Raw genomic sequence first — 15,963 nt, 5'->3', positions numbered from 1 at the left:
GAAAAGACTGATGCTGGGAATGATTAAAGGTGGGAGGAGACGGGAACAACAGAGGATGAGATGGTTGGATGGCATCACTGACTCAATGGACATGAGTTTGAGTAAGGTCCAGGAGTTGGTGATGGGCATGGAGGCCTGGCATGCTGCAGTCCATGGGGTCGCAAAGAGTTGGACACAACTGAGCAACTGAACTGAACTGAACTGATCCATATGAAAGAAAGAAGCTAACACAAAGATGGAATAAATGGAGAAAGGAGAGAGAAAATTAATTTAGATGACATTGTTTAGATTCTTAGACCCGGGTAAATTTTTTTATTGTAAAAACTGAGCTCATAATGACAGCAATAAAAGAAATTCAATGGAAACATAACTAAAAGTTTACAAATTCATATGGAAATAACTTAATCTGTATTACCTAGTAATAACTGTTTTCTGAGAGTTTATTAAATGAGGCATAGGAAACTATGGTGATCAGAGATACATCATAAGAACAAGGGTATATTGTGATTTTTATAGAATTTTTCAAACTTTATAATTGCATTTAACATGAAATGGCTAATCATCTTTACCTAAAATGGCATATTTCAAGTATAACTATGCTTAAAATACATGTATGGGAATTCCTTGGTCGTCCAATGGTTAGGACTTGGTATTTACACTGCCATGGGCCCAGGTTCAGTCCCTGGTCAGGAACTAAATCCCACAAGCCATATGGCACAGTGTGTGTGTATATATATACAACACACATATATATATCTCGTACTTTATATAGTGAGAGAGAGCAATAGTATCAGAATCCCCAAATCCCCAATACACGAAGCAAAACAGGTAGAAATGCACAATTCAACAATAATAATTGAAGATTTTAATACTTACTTTAAATAATGAATAAAATAACTAGATAGAAGATCAACAAGGAAATAGAAGACTTAACACTATAAACCAAATAGACCTAATAGACATCTATAGAACATTCTACATAGCAAAAGAATATACATTCTTCTCAAGTACACATGGAACAGTTTTCAAAATAGACCATACGTTAGGCCATAAAACAAGCCATAGTAAATTCAGAAGGACTGAAATAATACAAAGTATGACCTCCAACCACAATGGATCACAAATAGAAATGCAAAACAGAAGGAAATTTGGGGAGTTCACAAGTATGTGTAAATTAAACAACACACTACTAAATGATCAACAAGTTAAAAGCTAAACCAGGAGCAGAATTAAAAAATACTTTGAGTTGAATGAAAGTGAATACAGGGCATACCAAAATTTATGAAATGCAGCTAGAGCAGTGCTTCAAGAGAAATTTATATCAACAAATGCCCATTGAAAGGGAAGAAAAGTCTCAAATCAATAACCTAACCTTCTACTTTAAGAAACTAGAAAAAGATGATAAAACTAAAGGAAAAAGAAGTGGAGGGAAAATGAATGCTTAGATAGAAAAAAATGAAATAGAGAACAGAAAATCAGTAAATAATCAATGAAAGTTGGTTCTTTGAAAATGTCACCAAAACTGACACACCTTTAGCTTCAGTACCAATAAGAGAGAGAAGACTCAAATTACTAAAATAAATAGTATTTTGAAATAATAAGTTTCTGATCTTATAGAAATAAGAATTATAAGAGAATATCATGAATTATCATATGCCAACAAATTAGATAACCCAGTTGAAATGGACAAATGCCTGGAAGGATACTAACTACCAGAACTGACTCAAATGGAAATAGAAAATCTGAATCAGCCTAGAACAAATAAAGAGGTTGAACTAGTAATCAAAAAAAAATCCCATAAAGAAAAGCATATGCCCAAATAGCTTCACTGGGAATTCTACCAAATGTAAGATAATCATCAATCTCTCACAGTCTCTTACAGAAAATACTAAAGGAGGAAACATTTCCAAATTCATTCTGAGGTCAGTATTACTCTGCTCCACAAACCAGGCAAGGACTTATTGAGAAAACAAAAATTCCTCAACAAAATACCAGCAAAGCAAATCCAGCAACATATAAAAAAGATTATAAACCATAATCAAGTAGAATGTAACCCAGCTAATTTAGTTCAGTGTAATATACTGTATTAATAGAATAAAGGACAAAAATCACATGATTATCTCAAATGATACAAAAAAAAGTATTTGGCAAAATGCAACACTCTTTCAGGATAAAAACATTCAAGCTAGAAATAGAAAACATCCCCAACCAGATGAAAGGCATCTATGAAAAACCCACACCTAACATCATCATTAATGGTGAAATTGTTCTTCATACCTTAATTCCCTCATAGACTACATTGAAAATGCTATAAGCCCTAGAATTTTCTAGGTCAAAGCTTTGGGTTTTCCTCTGATCTTGATGAGAAGTCATTAGAGGAACTTCAAGCAAGAGTGAGTCATGATTTGATGTTTATTTTTAAAAAACACTTTGGCTGCCATATAGTCATCCATTGGGATTCCATTTATACTGGGAGTGTGGAACAGGAGGGAACCCTGGTAGACCTAGCAGATTATGGAAATAGTCCAGAGGAGAAGGTAGTAGTAGAAACAGAAGTAGAAGTTTTCAGAATACTTTTGCAGGTTAAGTTAGCGGCCTTACTACGGGTTTAGATGTGAGGATGAATGAGGAAAGGAGAGGAATCAATGTTGAAGCCAAGATGATGTTATATACTGAGGAAAAGACCCATTAGGGTTGGACTTGGGAATGACAAAGGAAAGTTTTATCTTGGGTGCCTTAAATTAGAGATACCTAAACCAAGGCTGTATACTGTCATCCTGCTTATTTAACTTATATGCAGAGTACATCATGAGAAATGCTGGGCTGGAAGAAGCACAAGCTGGAATCAAGATTGTGGGAGAAATATCAATAATCTCAGATATGCAGATGACACCACCCTTATGGCAGAAAGTGAAGAGGAACTAAAAAACCTCTTGATGAAAGTGAAAGAGGAGAGTGAAAAGGTTGGCTTAAAGCTCAACATTCAGAAAACAAAGATCATGGCATCTGGTCCCATCACTTCATGGGAAATAGATGGGGAAACAGTGGAAACAGTGTCAGACTTTGTTTTCTTGGGCTCCAAAATCACTGCAGATGGTGATTGCAGCCATGAAATTAAAAGACGCTTACTCCTTGGAAGGAAAGTTAGCAAAGACATTACTTTGTCAACAAAGGTCCATCTAGTCAAGGCTATGGTTTTTCCAGTGGTTATGTATGGATGTGAGAGTTGGACTGTGAAGAAAGCTGAGTGCTGAAGAATTGATGCTTTTGAACTGTGGTGTTGGAGAAGACTCTTGAGAGTCCCTTGGACTGCAAAGAGATCCAACCAGTCCATCCTAAAGGAGATCAGCCCTGTGTATTCTTTGGAAGGAATGATGCTAAAGCTGAAACTCCAGTACTTTGGCCACCTCATGCGAAGAGTTGACTCATTGGAAAAGACTCTGATGCTGGGAGGGATTGGGGGCAGGAGCAGGAGGGGACGACAGAGGATGAGATGGCTGGATGGCATCACCGACTCAATGGACGTGAGTTTGAGTGAACACCAGGAGTTGGTGATGGACAGGGAGGCCTAGTGTGCTGCAATTCATGGGGTCACAAAGAGTCAGACACGACTGAGCGATTGAACTGAACTGAAACCTATTTAACGGAGAAGGCACTGGCGACCCACTCCAGTACTCTTGCCTGGAAAATCCCATGGATGGAGGAGCCTGGTAGGCTGCAGTCCATGAGGTCGCTAAGAGTTGGAAATGACTGAGCAACTTCACTTTCACTTTTCCCTTTCATGCATTGGAGAAGGAGATAGCAACCCACTCTGGTGTTCTTGCCTGGAGAATCCCAGGGACGGGGGAGCCTGGTGGGCTGCCCTCTATGGTGTTGCACAGAGTTGTACACGACTGAAGTGACTTAGCAGCAGCAGCAGCAGCAAACCTATTTAAAATCGGTGTGGATATGTCAAATAGGAACCTGGATGTTTAGTCTGGAGCTTAAAAGAGACATCAGAGCTGAACATAGAGATTTGGAAATCATCAGCATACAGATCGTATTTAAAGCCATGGTACTGAATGAGGTTAATTGGGAAAACTGCATACATAGAGAAAAGAAGGGAGACCAAAGCAGAGCCCTGGAGTGCTCATACCTTTAGCATTCAGATAGAGGAGAAGGCAGAGCCCATGTAGAAGACTTGAGAAGCAAAGGCCAATGAAATAGAGAGAAACCAGGAGAGTATGGGATCATGGATTCCAAGAAAAGTAACTGTTTCAAGATGGAAAGTTCATAAGTACTAGGGATCTGCTCTACAAAATTGTGCTTATAGATTATACTATATTGTACACTTGAAAATCTGAGAGTATATTTCATGCTGTATTCTTATCACAGTAAAAAAATTAAATTTTTTCAAAGAAGGAAAGAATGGTCAACTTTCTTGAATACTGCTAAGAGGGCAAGCAAGAGAGGAATGGCAGAGTCCTTGGAGTTGTAGGGACAGGTGTCCAATTGAGGTAGGTTAGGAGAGAATGTGAATTGAAAAAGTAAGAGCAGCAACTCTGGATAACTCTTTGAAGAGAATTTTTATGAGGAGCAGCAGAAAAAAGGAACAATTCACAGGACATACAGATCTGAGATATTAGAGATAATTATAGAAATTAAGTCACTAGAAAAGATCTGGAACACAGGGGATGACCTGATCAGGTTGTCCTTTGACCTGAGCCTAGCTACGTCATCTGTAGTAATGAGAAGGAAGCAGAAGAGGAGTAATGTTGCAAGTAGACTGGTAGTTTTCAGAGGGATTTCTGTCTAGCTGCTTCTACTTTCCTGATAAATTTATGATAAGCATATGTTAAGTAGTGGGGCTTCTCTGGTGGCTCAGCTGATAAAGAATCTGCCTGTAATGAAGAAAACCCAGGTTTAATTCCTGGGTTGGGAAGATCCCTGGAGAAGGGCTGCAGTATTCTTGGGCTTTCCTGGTGGCTCAGACAGTAAAGAATTCATTTGCCTGCTACCCACTCCAGTATTCTTGCCTGGAGAATTTCATGGACAGAGGAGCCTGGCAGGGAATAGTCCATGAGGATGCAAAGAGTCAGACTCAACAGAGCAACTTTCACACTTTCACTATATGTTAAGTAGTGGGGTAGGGAAGAAGCTGAATGAGTTTCAGAGCTGAGTGAAATGATTATTTGAGAATTGCTATGAACTGAGTTGTATCTCCCTAAAGCTTATATGTTGAAGCCCTAACTCCCAATGTGTCTGTGTCTTTATCTATAGATAGGGTCTTTAGGAGGCAGTATATTAATATATATATATTTGTGTGTGTGTGTGTGTGTGTGTGCTCAGACGTGTCCGACTATTTGCGACTCCGTGGACTGTAGCCTGCCAGACTCCTCTGTCCATGGAATTCTCCAGGCAAAAGTAATGGAGTGGGTTGCCATACCCTCCTCCAGGGAATCTTCCTGACCCAGGGGTCAAACCCGCATCTCTTTTGTCTCCTGCCTTAGCAAGTGGGTTCTTTACCACTAGTGCCACCTGAGTTGAGATTAAATGAACCCATAAAGGGGGAGCTCTAACCTGATAGGAGTGTGGCATTATATGAAGAGGGAAGGAGGGAAGAAGAGAGGAAAGGAGCAGGGATCTTGAGAAAAAGAAAGAATGAATCTATCTCTGCACTGTGAAAACACAGCCATCCACAAGCCAGGAAGAGGGCCCTCACGAGAAAGTGGAATTGCCAACACCGATACTGGACTTCTCTACCTTTGGAATTGTAAGAGTGATTTCTGTTGCTTAAGCCACATAGCCTCGTATCCTGTTACGACAGGTTGAGCAGACTAAGGTAGGAAAGTAAGATAGTGAAGATGTTATTCAATCTTAGTAGTATTCTGGGCATGTTGTGTGCCCATCTGAGATTTGCTGCTGTGAAACTTAAAGAGGGAGCAAGACACACAGTTATGCGTTTTGATTTTCAGTCATTTCAACTGTTCAGATGCCAGCGCAGGGTAAGCAGACAGATGGATTTAAACCTAGGTTATGACTTTGGAATTAACTCCAGCCTAGAGAATTAGGGGTATTCATAAGGGCGTTTAAATAAGAGATAAAAATATGGAAGGTGGCAGCTTTAAAAATAAGTTTCTCTGTCTCCTGTCTGATACAAAGATGAGCTTTGTTAAGAAAGGTTAGGGTAGATGTTCTTTACCCATATTTACAGTAAAGTATGTATCTATTATCTATCACTATCAAATAATGCCACTGCAACTGGTAGTGTATTACTTTAGAATAATTGTTGAAGTAATCCATATATATTGATATTTTTGCACTGCAGACATTCAAATAGACTGGAGAGCTAAGTAATCAAGAATCAGGTGAGTACATATTTGTTGAAGAAACTCAGAATAGAACTTACAGTAACTCTGTCTGACCTTACTAATTAGAACTTCCATTTAATTTTTCACTTCTAAAAGGCTGTTTTCTCTTCAGAACTTAATATGTTTTATCTCAGTTTGGTATCAACATGCATAAGAGGAAGTACGATTGTACAGGTGAAATTTTGCCTTGGAAATTAAACTATGTCCTGTTTTCCATCCTGTTCAAACTTTGAGCTAAAATGCTGAAAATGAAAACCATTTCTAGACTCCATGAATGCCATAATCCTAAATTCTTCCTGAATTGTGAAGTGGAAAGTTAAATCGTTTTTGTTGGAAAACTCCCTGTTCAGTGGGTCCAGATCAGCACTCAGATGATGTCAGCAAATGTTACATTTTTTTCCAATTATGAAATGAATTATGGGGCGCTAGCTAACCACAGTCAGTCATTAAATAAAGCTATTTTGGCTGATACATTGTTGTCCTGCCAGAAAACACAGGTGTTTTGTTTTTAAAGAATTTTTTAAACATTTCTTTAAGAAAAGATTGCATTAACAATCCTTCAACACAAGCAATATAGGAGCATAAATGAGAAGGTGCTATTTATAGAGAATTTGTATGGTGGGGGTAGAGATTGTATTTTCATATATGAAATAAAGACTTGCTTTATGTCCAAGGAATTGAAACATTTGGCCTGTGATGTATGAAGACAGTGATATATGACCGTGCATATTTAAATGTATCTGTGCACAGAGTCTTAAGAGTTGAATGAAAGACACCTTATAAACATGAATTGTTATTATTGAGAACAAACTTTCTTGGACTGGGATTTTCAAAGAATATTAGTTCATTTGTTCTATGATGACTCCCAAGGGTTTCAAGTTCATAATCTCAAAATATCTGTCAATATCAAATATGTACTAGTAGAACTAGAGTTGTATTTTCGTTTGGAGGTATTCCTTGCAAGATGAATGGGTGTGAATTTTTTCAATTGGCCCAGTAGTCATAATGACTATTTTTAATCATTTTGTATTTTTAATGATATCTTTTCACTTATCTCTTTTTTCCTCCCTTGCAGTCTACTATCTTCAATTTACATATCTCTAAATCTTTCCAAAATCTTTCCAAAATGAAGCAGCTGCTTTCAGTTGATTCATCTAAGGAATTTCACTATCTCATCCAAACTATGACATCTTGAGTCATGCATTAATGGCATGCTTATGGAATGAAGCAGTTTTCTGTTTCAAAATGACTTTTTTTCTCTGTGTGTTCAAGACAGTATAAATATCACATATCTATAATCCTCAGAACTAAAAAGCTAATGCAACAGTCAGCTTCTCACTGGGCTAAACTATGTTTAAAAAGAACAGTGAGTTTTAGCAAATGCTTTTTCTGCATCTGTTGGATTGATCATGTGGTTTTTGTCCTTTCTTTTGTTGATGTGGTGTAGCTCCTTGATTTGTGTGTTGAACCATCCTTGTGACCCTGGGATGAATCCAACTTGATCATGGTGTACAGTCATCTTTTTCATGTGTTATTGGATTCAGTTTGCTAATACTCGGTTGAGAATTTCTGCATCTGTACTCACCAAAGATATTGACCTATAATTTCCTTTTTTGGTTGTGTCTTTGTCTGGTTTTGGTATCACAGTGATGGTGACTTCACAGAGTGACCTTAGGAGTGTTCCTTCCTCTTCAGTCTTTTGGAAGAGTTTGAGAAGGATTGGTATAAGTTCTTTGTATGTTTGGTAGAATTTCCTAGTGAAGCCATCTAGTCCTAGACTTTTGTTTGCAGGGGATTATTTTATTACAGATTCTGCTTCACTGCTACTGATCAGTCTATTCATAGGTCTATATCTTCTTGATTCGTTTTGATGGATTGTATGTTTCTAGAAACTTGTCTGTATCTTCCAGGATGTCCAGTTTCATGGCATACAATTGTTCATAGTATTCTCTTAAGGTTTTTTTTTAATATTTCTGAAGTATTGGCCATTATTTCTTCTTTTTCATTTCTTATTTAGGTTATTTGGGTCCTGTTTCTTTTCTTGGTGAGCCTGGCCAGAGGTTTGTTGATTTTTGTTTACCCTTTCAAAAACACAGGTGTTGGTTTGATTGTGTTTTTTTCCCCTATTTTTTTAAATCTCTAATTTATTTACTTCCTCACTAATGTTTATTCTTTCTTTCCTTCTGATGACTTTAGGTTTTGTTTGTTTTTCTTTTCCTCCTTTTGATAACTTCAGGTTTTGTTTTTCTAATTCCTTTAAGTTGTTTATTTGGGATTTTTCTTGTTTTTTGAGAAAGGTCTGTATTGCTGTGAACTTCTCTCTTATGACTGCTTTTACCGCAGTTTTGTATTAGTTGTATTTTTATTGTCATTTATCTCTAGGTATTTTTTTTATTTCCTCTTTGATTCTGTCATTGAAAAAGTCAACATCCATTTGTGATTTAAAAAAAAAAAGAAACTCTTGCCAAACTGGGTATAGAGGGAACATATCTCAACATAATAAAAGTTATTTGTGACAAACCCACAGCAACATAATACTCAATGGTAAAAAGCTGAAAGCCTTCCTGTTAAAACCTGGAATAAGACAAGGGTGCCCACTCTCACTGCTTCTATTCAACATCGTATTGGAAGTCCTAGCCATGGCAGTTGGGCTTCCCTGATAGCTCAGCTGATAAAGAATCAACCTGCAATGCAGGAGACCCCAGTTTGATTCCTGAGTTGGGAAGATCCCCTAGAGAAGGGATAGGCTACCCATTCCAGTTTTCATGGGCTTCCCTGGTGGTTCAGATGGTAAAGAATCTGCCTGCATTGTGGGAGACCTGTGTTCAATCCCTGGATTGGGAAGATCCTCTGGAGGAGGGCATTTCAACCCACTCCAGTATTCTTGCCTGGAGAATCCCCATGGACAGAGGAGCCTGGTGGGCTACAGTCCATAGGGTCGCAAAGAGTCAGACATGACTAAATGACTAAGCACAGCACAGCATGGCAATTAGACAAGAAAAAGAAATGAAAGGTATCCAAATTGAAAGAAAAGAGGTAAAATTGTCTTTATATGGAGATGACATGATAATATATAGAGAAAGTAGAAAGACTCCCCACAAAAACTGCTAGAACTGATAAACAAATTCAGCAAGGTAGCAGTATACAGCATTAACATACAAAAATCACTTGCATATATTCATACTAACAATGAAACATCAAAAAGAAAAAGTTTTTTTTAAATCCACTTTAAATTCACATTAAAAAAACTTAGTAGTAAACTTGACCAAAGAGGTGAAAAACTTTGATGCTGAAAACAATAAGACATTGATAAAGGAAACTAAATATGATTTAAAGACATGGCAAGATAGTCCATGCTCTTGGATTGAAAGAATTAATATTGTTAACATGCCCATACTACCCCTAAACAATCTACAGGTTTAATGTGATCCCTATCAAATAATTTATGACATTTTCCATAGAACTAGAACAAATAATGCTAAAGTTTGTATTGTATCATAAAAGACCCATAATTGCCAAAGCAATCCTGAGGAAAAACAACAAAGCTGGAAGCTCTCCCAGACTTCAAACAACACTACAAAGCTATAGTAATCAAAACAGCAGGATATTGGCACAAAAACAGGTGTATGTATCCATGGAGCAAAATAGAGAGACCAGAAATAAACCCACATTCCTACTGGGAAATTAATCTTAGACAAGGCAAGAATGAATGGAGGAACAGTGGAGGTAAGATCATCTCTTTAGCAAGTGATGGCGGGAAGACTGCCTTATGTAAATCAATGAGATCAAAACATTTCCTCACACCATACACAAAAATAAACTCAGAATTGCTTAAAGGCTTAAATATAAGACAGGATACCATAAACCTCCTAGAAGAGAACATAGGCAAAACATTCTCTGACATAAATTGCAGCACTGTTTTCTTAAGGTTGGTCTCCCAAAGCAGTAGAAATAAAAACAAAAATAAATAAGTTGAACCTAATAAAACTTACAAGCTTTTGCACAGCGAAGGAAACCATAAACAAAATGAAAAGACAGCCAGCAGACTGGGAGAAAGTATTTGCAAATGATTTGACAGACAGAGGCTTAATTTCCAAAATACACAAACAGCTCATACAAGTCAAGAACAACAAAAACAACCCAGTCAGAAAATGGGCAGAAAACCAAAATAGACATTTCACCAGAGAAGACATACTGATGGCCAGTAGACACATGAAAAGATGCTCAACATCAATAATTAGTGAAAATGAAAGTCACTTAGTCATGTCCGACACTTTTCAACCCCATGGAATTCTCTAGGCCAGAATACTAGATTGGATAGCCTTTCCCTTCTCCAGGGGATCTTCCCAACCCAGGGATCCAACCCAGGTCTCCTGCATTGCAGGTGGATTCTTTACCAGCTAAGCCACAGAGAAATGCAAATCAAAACTACAGTGAGGCATCACCTCACAGCAGTCAGAATGGCCATCACCAAAAAGTCTACAAACAATTAATGCTGGAGAGGGTGTGGAGAGAAGGGAGCCTTCTTTCACAGTTGGTGGGAATGTAAATTGATAAAACCACTATGGAGAACAGTATAGAGATCACTTCATTCCAGAGTTCCTAAATGCTTTTATTGTAGAATTTAAAAAGTTTTCCTCCTCAAAGTAATTATGATATCTTATTTTTAAGTACTGGAATATACCATGGTCATTATTTAAATTCTGAGAGTGTCTTAAAAACATATTTTAATCAACAGCATATTCAGAATTTCACTAATTATTCACAAATGTGTAGAATTCACTAGAGTAAAATAACCTGCCTCTTGAGAGACCTATATGCAGGTCAGGAAGCAACAGTTAGAACTGGACATGGAACAACAGACTGGTTCCAAATAGGAAAAGGAGTACATCAAGGCTGTATACTGTCACGCTGCTTATTTAACTTATATGCAGAGTGCATCATGAGAAACGCTGGACTGGAAGAAACACAAGCTGGAATCAAGATTGCCAGGAAAAATATCAATAACCTCAGATATGCAGATGACACAACCATTATGGCAGAAAGTGAAGAGGAACTAAAAAGCCTTTTGATGAAAGTGAAAGAAGAGAGTGAAAAAGTTGGCTTAAAACTCATCATTCAGAAAACGAAGATCATGGCATCTGGTCCCATCACTTCATGGGACATAGATGAAGAAACAGTGGAAACAGTGTCAGACTTTATTTTCTTGGGCTCCCAAATCACTGCAGATGGTGACTGCAGCCATGAAATTAAAAGACGCTTACTCCTTGGAAGGAAAGTTATGACCAATCTAGATAGCAGATTCAAAAGCAGAGACATTACTTTGCCAACAAAGGTCCGACTAGTCAAGGCTATGGTTTTTCCAGTGGTCATGTATGGATGTGAGAGTTGGACTGTGAAGAAAACTGAGCATTGAGGAATTGATGCTTTTGAACTGTGGTGTTGGAGAAGACTCTTGAGAGTCCCATGGACTGCAAGGAGATCCAACCAGTCCATTCTAAAGGAGATCAGTCCTGGGTGTTCTTTGGAAGGAATGATGCTAAAGCTGAAACTCCAGTACTTTGGCTACCTCATGCAAAGAGTTGACTCATTGGAAAAGACTGATGCTGGGAGGGATTGGGGGCAGGAGGAGAAGGGGATGACAGAGGATGAGATGGCTGGATGGCATCACTGACTCAATGGACGTAAGTTTGAGTGAACTCTGGGTGTTGGTGATGAACAGGGAGGCCTGGCGTACTGCAGTTCATGGGGTTGCAAAGAGTTGAACACGACTGAGCAACTGAACTGAACTGAAAATAACAATTTTTAAAATAATGAAAAGACTTAAATACAAAAGTCTTTGTATTTCATTAAAATAATTTATTTCATTAAAATTTGTTAAAATAATGAAAAGACTTAAATACAAAATTGAATGATTCCGTAACAGTCAGGTAGAAGGTCAGCTGTTGTTCAACTGAATGCTATGGACAGTTTACAAAATGAGATAGTTAATCTCTGTGACCAAATTTTATACTATAGTGACATGTTTGTTTGTTTTTTTTAATCTATAAGTATAGAACTCCTACATCATTTCATTCTTTCAAGCTTAAATGTGGTAACTTCTGTTATCAAGGTTAATTGGGAAGTATATTCTACTTAATCAAGGTTCAGGTTAAATAAATGGCTTAAAATTATATATAGAAATACATAATACATATAGGATAATAGATTATAAAATATCTAGACAAATGTATTAGAGAAGGAAATGGCAACCCATGCCAGAATTCTTGCCTGGGTAATCCCTTGGACACAGGGGCCTGGTGGGCTACAGTCCATGGGCTCATAAAGAGTCGGACACAACTTAGCGATTAAATAACACCACCACCCAACACATATTACACCACCACCATACATGTGTACCAAATTTGGAAGAATTTCAATGCCTAAGTATGCCACTAAAGCTTATTTAACCAAAAATAAGTGGTTAAACACTGCCATCATCACATTCTAGAACTTAATTCACAGGTACGACAGTGTCTCTAAGGAAAAAGGCATATGTAATTCCTGCCCATTGTGTCTAGAACTTTGTTCCTAGAGGACTATCATTACTCCCTGCTCCACTTGCCATCTTTGACCCTTCAACAGGCAATAGGAACTGGATTCCCACATTTCTACCCAGTGATGGTAGCCTCTAAAGCCAGATGATCATTTGAGGATGTGCAGACGCTGAAGGTAAACTCCAGAAGACTGAAAAGCTATATTGGAGTGACCAGAGGTCTTCTTTAAAATTCTAAGGAAATCTGGGTCAGGGAGGATGGAATACTTAAGAACCTGAAGATAAATTTTCAACCTGATAAAGGGTGCAATTATTTACAGAGTAAAAGGATGACAGTGTGTCCCAGAGACATTTGAAGAAACACATTTTCAAGTGTTATGAAATATAACTCTAGATAATTAACAAGGGCAGAAATTAGCTAAAATGTTATAGCTACTGATGATTTGCAAAAGTGCAAATTTGCATATCCATTTTATTTTTTAATATAAAACTATTGACTATTGTTCACCAGTGTTTATAGAAGGTAAACAATATACAGTTGGAAAACATTCTTTTTATTTTTCAAGTATGCAAAACTCTTAAATAGATATTTTACCAAAGTAGATAAAGAGAAGTTAAATAATCACGTAAAAGATGGTCACTATCATTCAGTTCAGTTCATTCCAGTCACTCAGTTGTGTCTGACTCTTTGCGACCCCATGAATTGCAGCACGCCAGGCTTCCCTGTCCATTACCATCTCCTGGAGTTCACTCAAACTCATGTCCATCGAGTTGGTGATGCCATCCAGCCATCTCATGCTCTGTCATCCCCTTCTCCTCCTGTCCCCAATCCCTCCCAGCATCAGTCTTTTCCAGTTTTAGGAGTGCCTGATGAACTATGGACAGAGATTCATGACATTGTAAAGGAGGCAGGAATCAAGACCATCCCCAAGAAAAAGAAATGTAAAAAGGCAAAATGGTTGTCTGAGGAGGCATTACAAAAAGCTGAGAAAAGAAGCGAAGCGAACGGCAAAGGAGAAGAGGAAAGATATACCCATTTGAATGCAGAGATCCAAAGAATAGCAAGGAGAGATAAGAAAGCCTTCCTCAGCGATCAGTGCAAAGAAATAGAGCAAAACAATAGAATGGAAAAAACTAAAGATCACTTCAAGAAAATTAGAGATACCAAGGGAACATTTCATGCAAAGATGGGCTCAATAAAGGAAAGAAATGGTATGGACCTAACAGAAGCAGAAGATATTAAGAAGAGGTGGCAAGAATACACAGAAGAACTATACAAAAAAGATCTTCATGACCCAGGTAACCACGATGGTGTGATCACTCACCTATAACCAGACATCCTGGATTGTGAAGTCAAGTGGGCCTTAGGAAGCATCACTACGAACAAAGCTAGTGGAGGTGATGGAATTCCAGTTGAGCTATTTCAAATCCTGAAAGATGATGCTGTGAAAGTGCTGCACTCAATATGCCAGCAAATTTGGAAAACTCAGCAGTGGTCACAGGACTGGAAAAGGTCAGTTTTCATTCCAATCCCAAAGAAAAGCCATGCCAAAGAATGCTCAAACTACTGCACAATTGTACTCATCTCACACGCTAGCAAAGTAATGGTCAAAATTCTCCAAGCCAGGCTTCAACAGTATATGAACCATGAACTTCCAGATGTTCAAGCTGGATTTAGAAAAATTAGAGGAACCAGAGATCAAATTGCCAACATTCGTTGGATCATCGAAAAAGCAAGAGAATATCAGAAAAACATCTGCTTCTGCTTTTTGACTATGCCAAAGCCTTTGACTGTGTGGATCACAGCAAACTGGAAAATTCTGAAAGAGATGGGAATACCAGACCACCTGACCTGCCTCCTGAGAAATCTGTATGCAGGTCAAGAAGCAACAGTTAGAACTTGACATGGAACCACGGACTGGTTCCAGATCTGAAAGGAGTATGTCAAGGCTATATATTGTCACCCTGCTTATTTAACTTATATGGAGACTACATCATGAGAAACGCTGGGCTGGAGGAAGCACAAGCTGGTATCAAGATTGCCAGGAGAAATATCAATAATCTCAGATGTGTAGATGATACCACCCTTATGGAGGAAAGTGAAGAAGAACTAAAGAGCCTCTTGATGAAAATGAAAGAGGAGAGTCAAAAAGGTGGCTTAAAACTCAACATTCAGAAAACTAAGATCAAGGCATCCGGTCCCATTTTCATGGCAAATAGATGGGGAAACAATGGAAACAGTGAGAGACTTTATTTTGGGGGCTCCCAAATCACTGCAGATGGTGACTCTAGTCATAAAATTAAAAGATGCTTGTTCCTTGGAAGAAAAGGAACAAGGAGGAGGAAAAGACCAACTTAGACAGCATATTAAAAAGCAGAGACATTATTTTGCCAACAAAGGTCCATCTAGTCAAAGCTATGGTTTTTCCAATAGTCATGTATGGATGTGAGAGTTGGACTATAAAGAAAGCTGAGCACCGAAGAATTGATGCTCTTAAACTGTGATGCTGGAGAACACTTTGAGAGTCCCTTGGACTGCAAGGAGATCCAACCAGATCCTAAAGGAAATCAGTCCTGAATATTTATTCGAAGAACTGATGCTGAAGCTGAAGCTCCAATACTTTGGCCACCTGATGCGAAGAACTGACTCATTTGAAAAGACACTGATGCTGGGAAAGATTGAAGGAAGGAGGAGAAGGGGATAACAGAGAATGAGATGGTTGGATGGTACCACTGACTCTATGGACATGAGTTTGTGTAAGCTCCGGGAGTTGGTGATGGACAGGGAAGCCTGGCGTGTTTCAGGGCATGGGGTCGCAAAGAGTTGGACATGACTGAGCTACTAAACTGAACTGAACTGATTTGTGTGTAAGGGGTGATACAGGAAATTTGTTCTATAATTTTATAGTATAATTTCTACACTAAGAGGAGCCATAATTAACTGGGTAACATTCTGATTACTACGATGTTCTTGGTTTTCCATGCTTCTGCTGAACCAATAATCCAGATACTGAAAAGATTGAACCTATATGTGAAGAATCAGTTGAGATAAAGAAAAACATGTAGATCAATAGTTTA

Source organism: Bos taurus, chromosome 4 (assembly GCF_002263795.3).
Source record: "Bos taurus isolate L1 Dominette 01449 registration number 42190680 breed Hereford chromosome 4, ARS-UCD2.0, whole genome shotgun sequence".
Taxonomy (NCBI): domain Eukaryota; kingdom Metazoa; phylum Chordata; class Mammalia; order Artiodactyla; family Bovidae; genus Bos; species Bos taurus.
Note: the sequence above shows the minus strand (reverse complement) of the source record.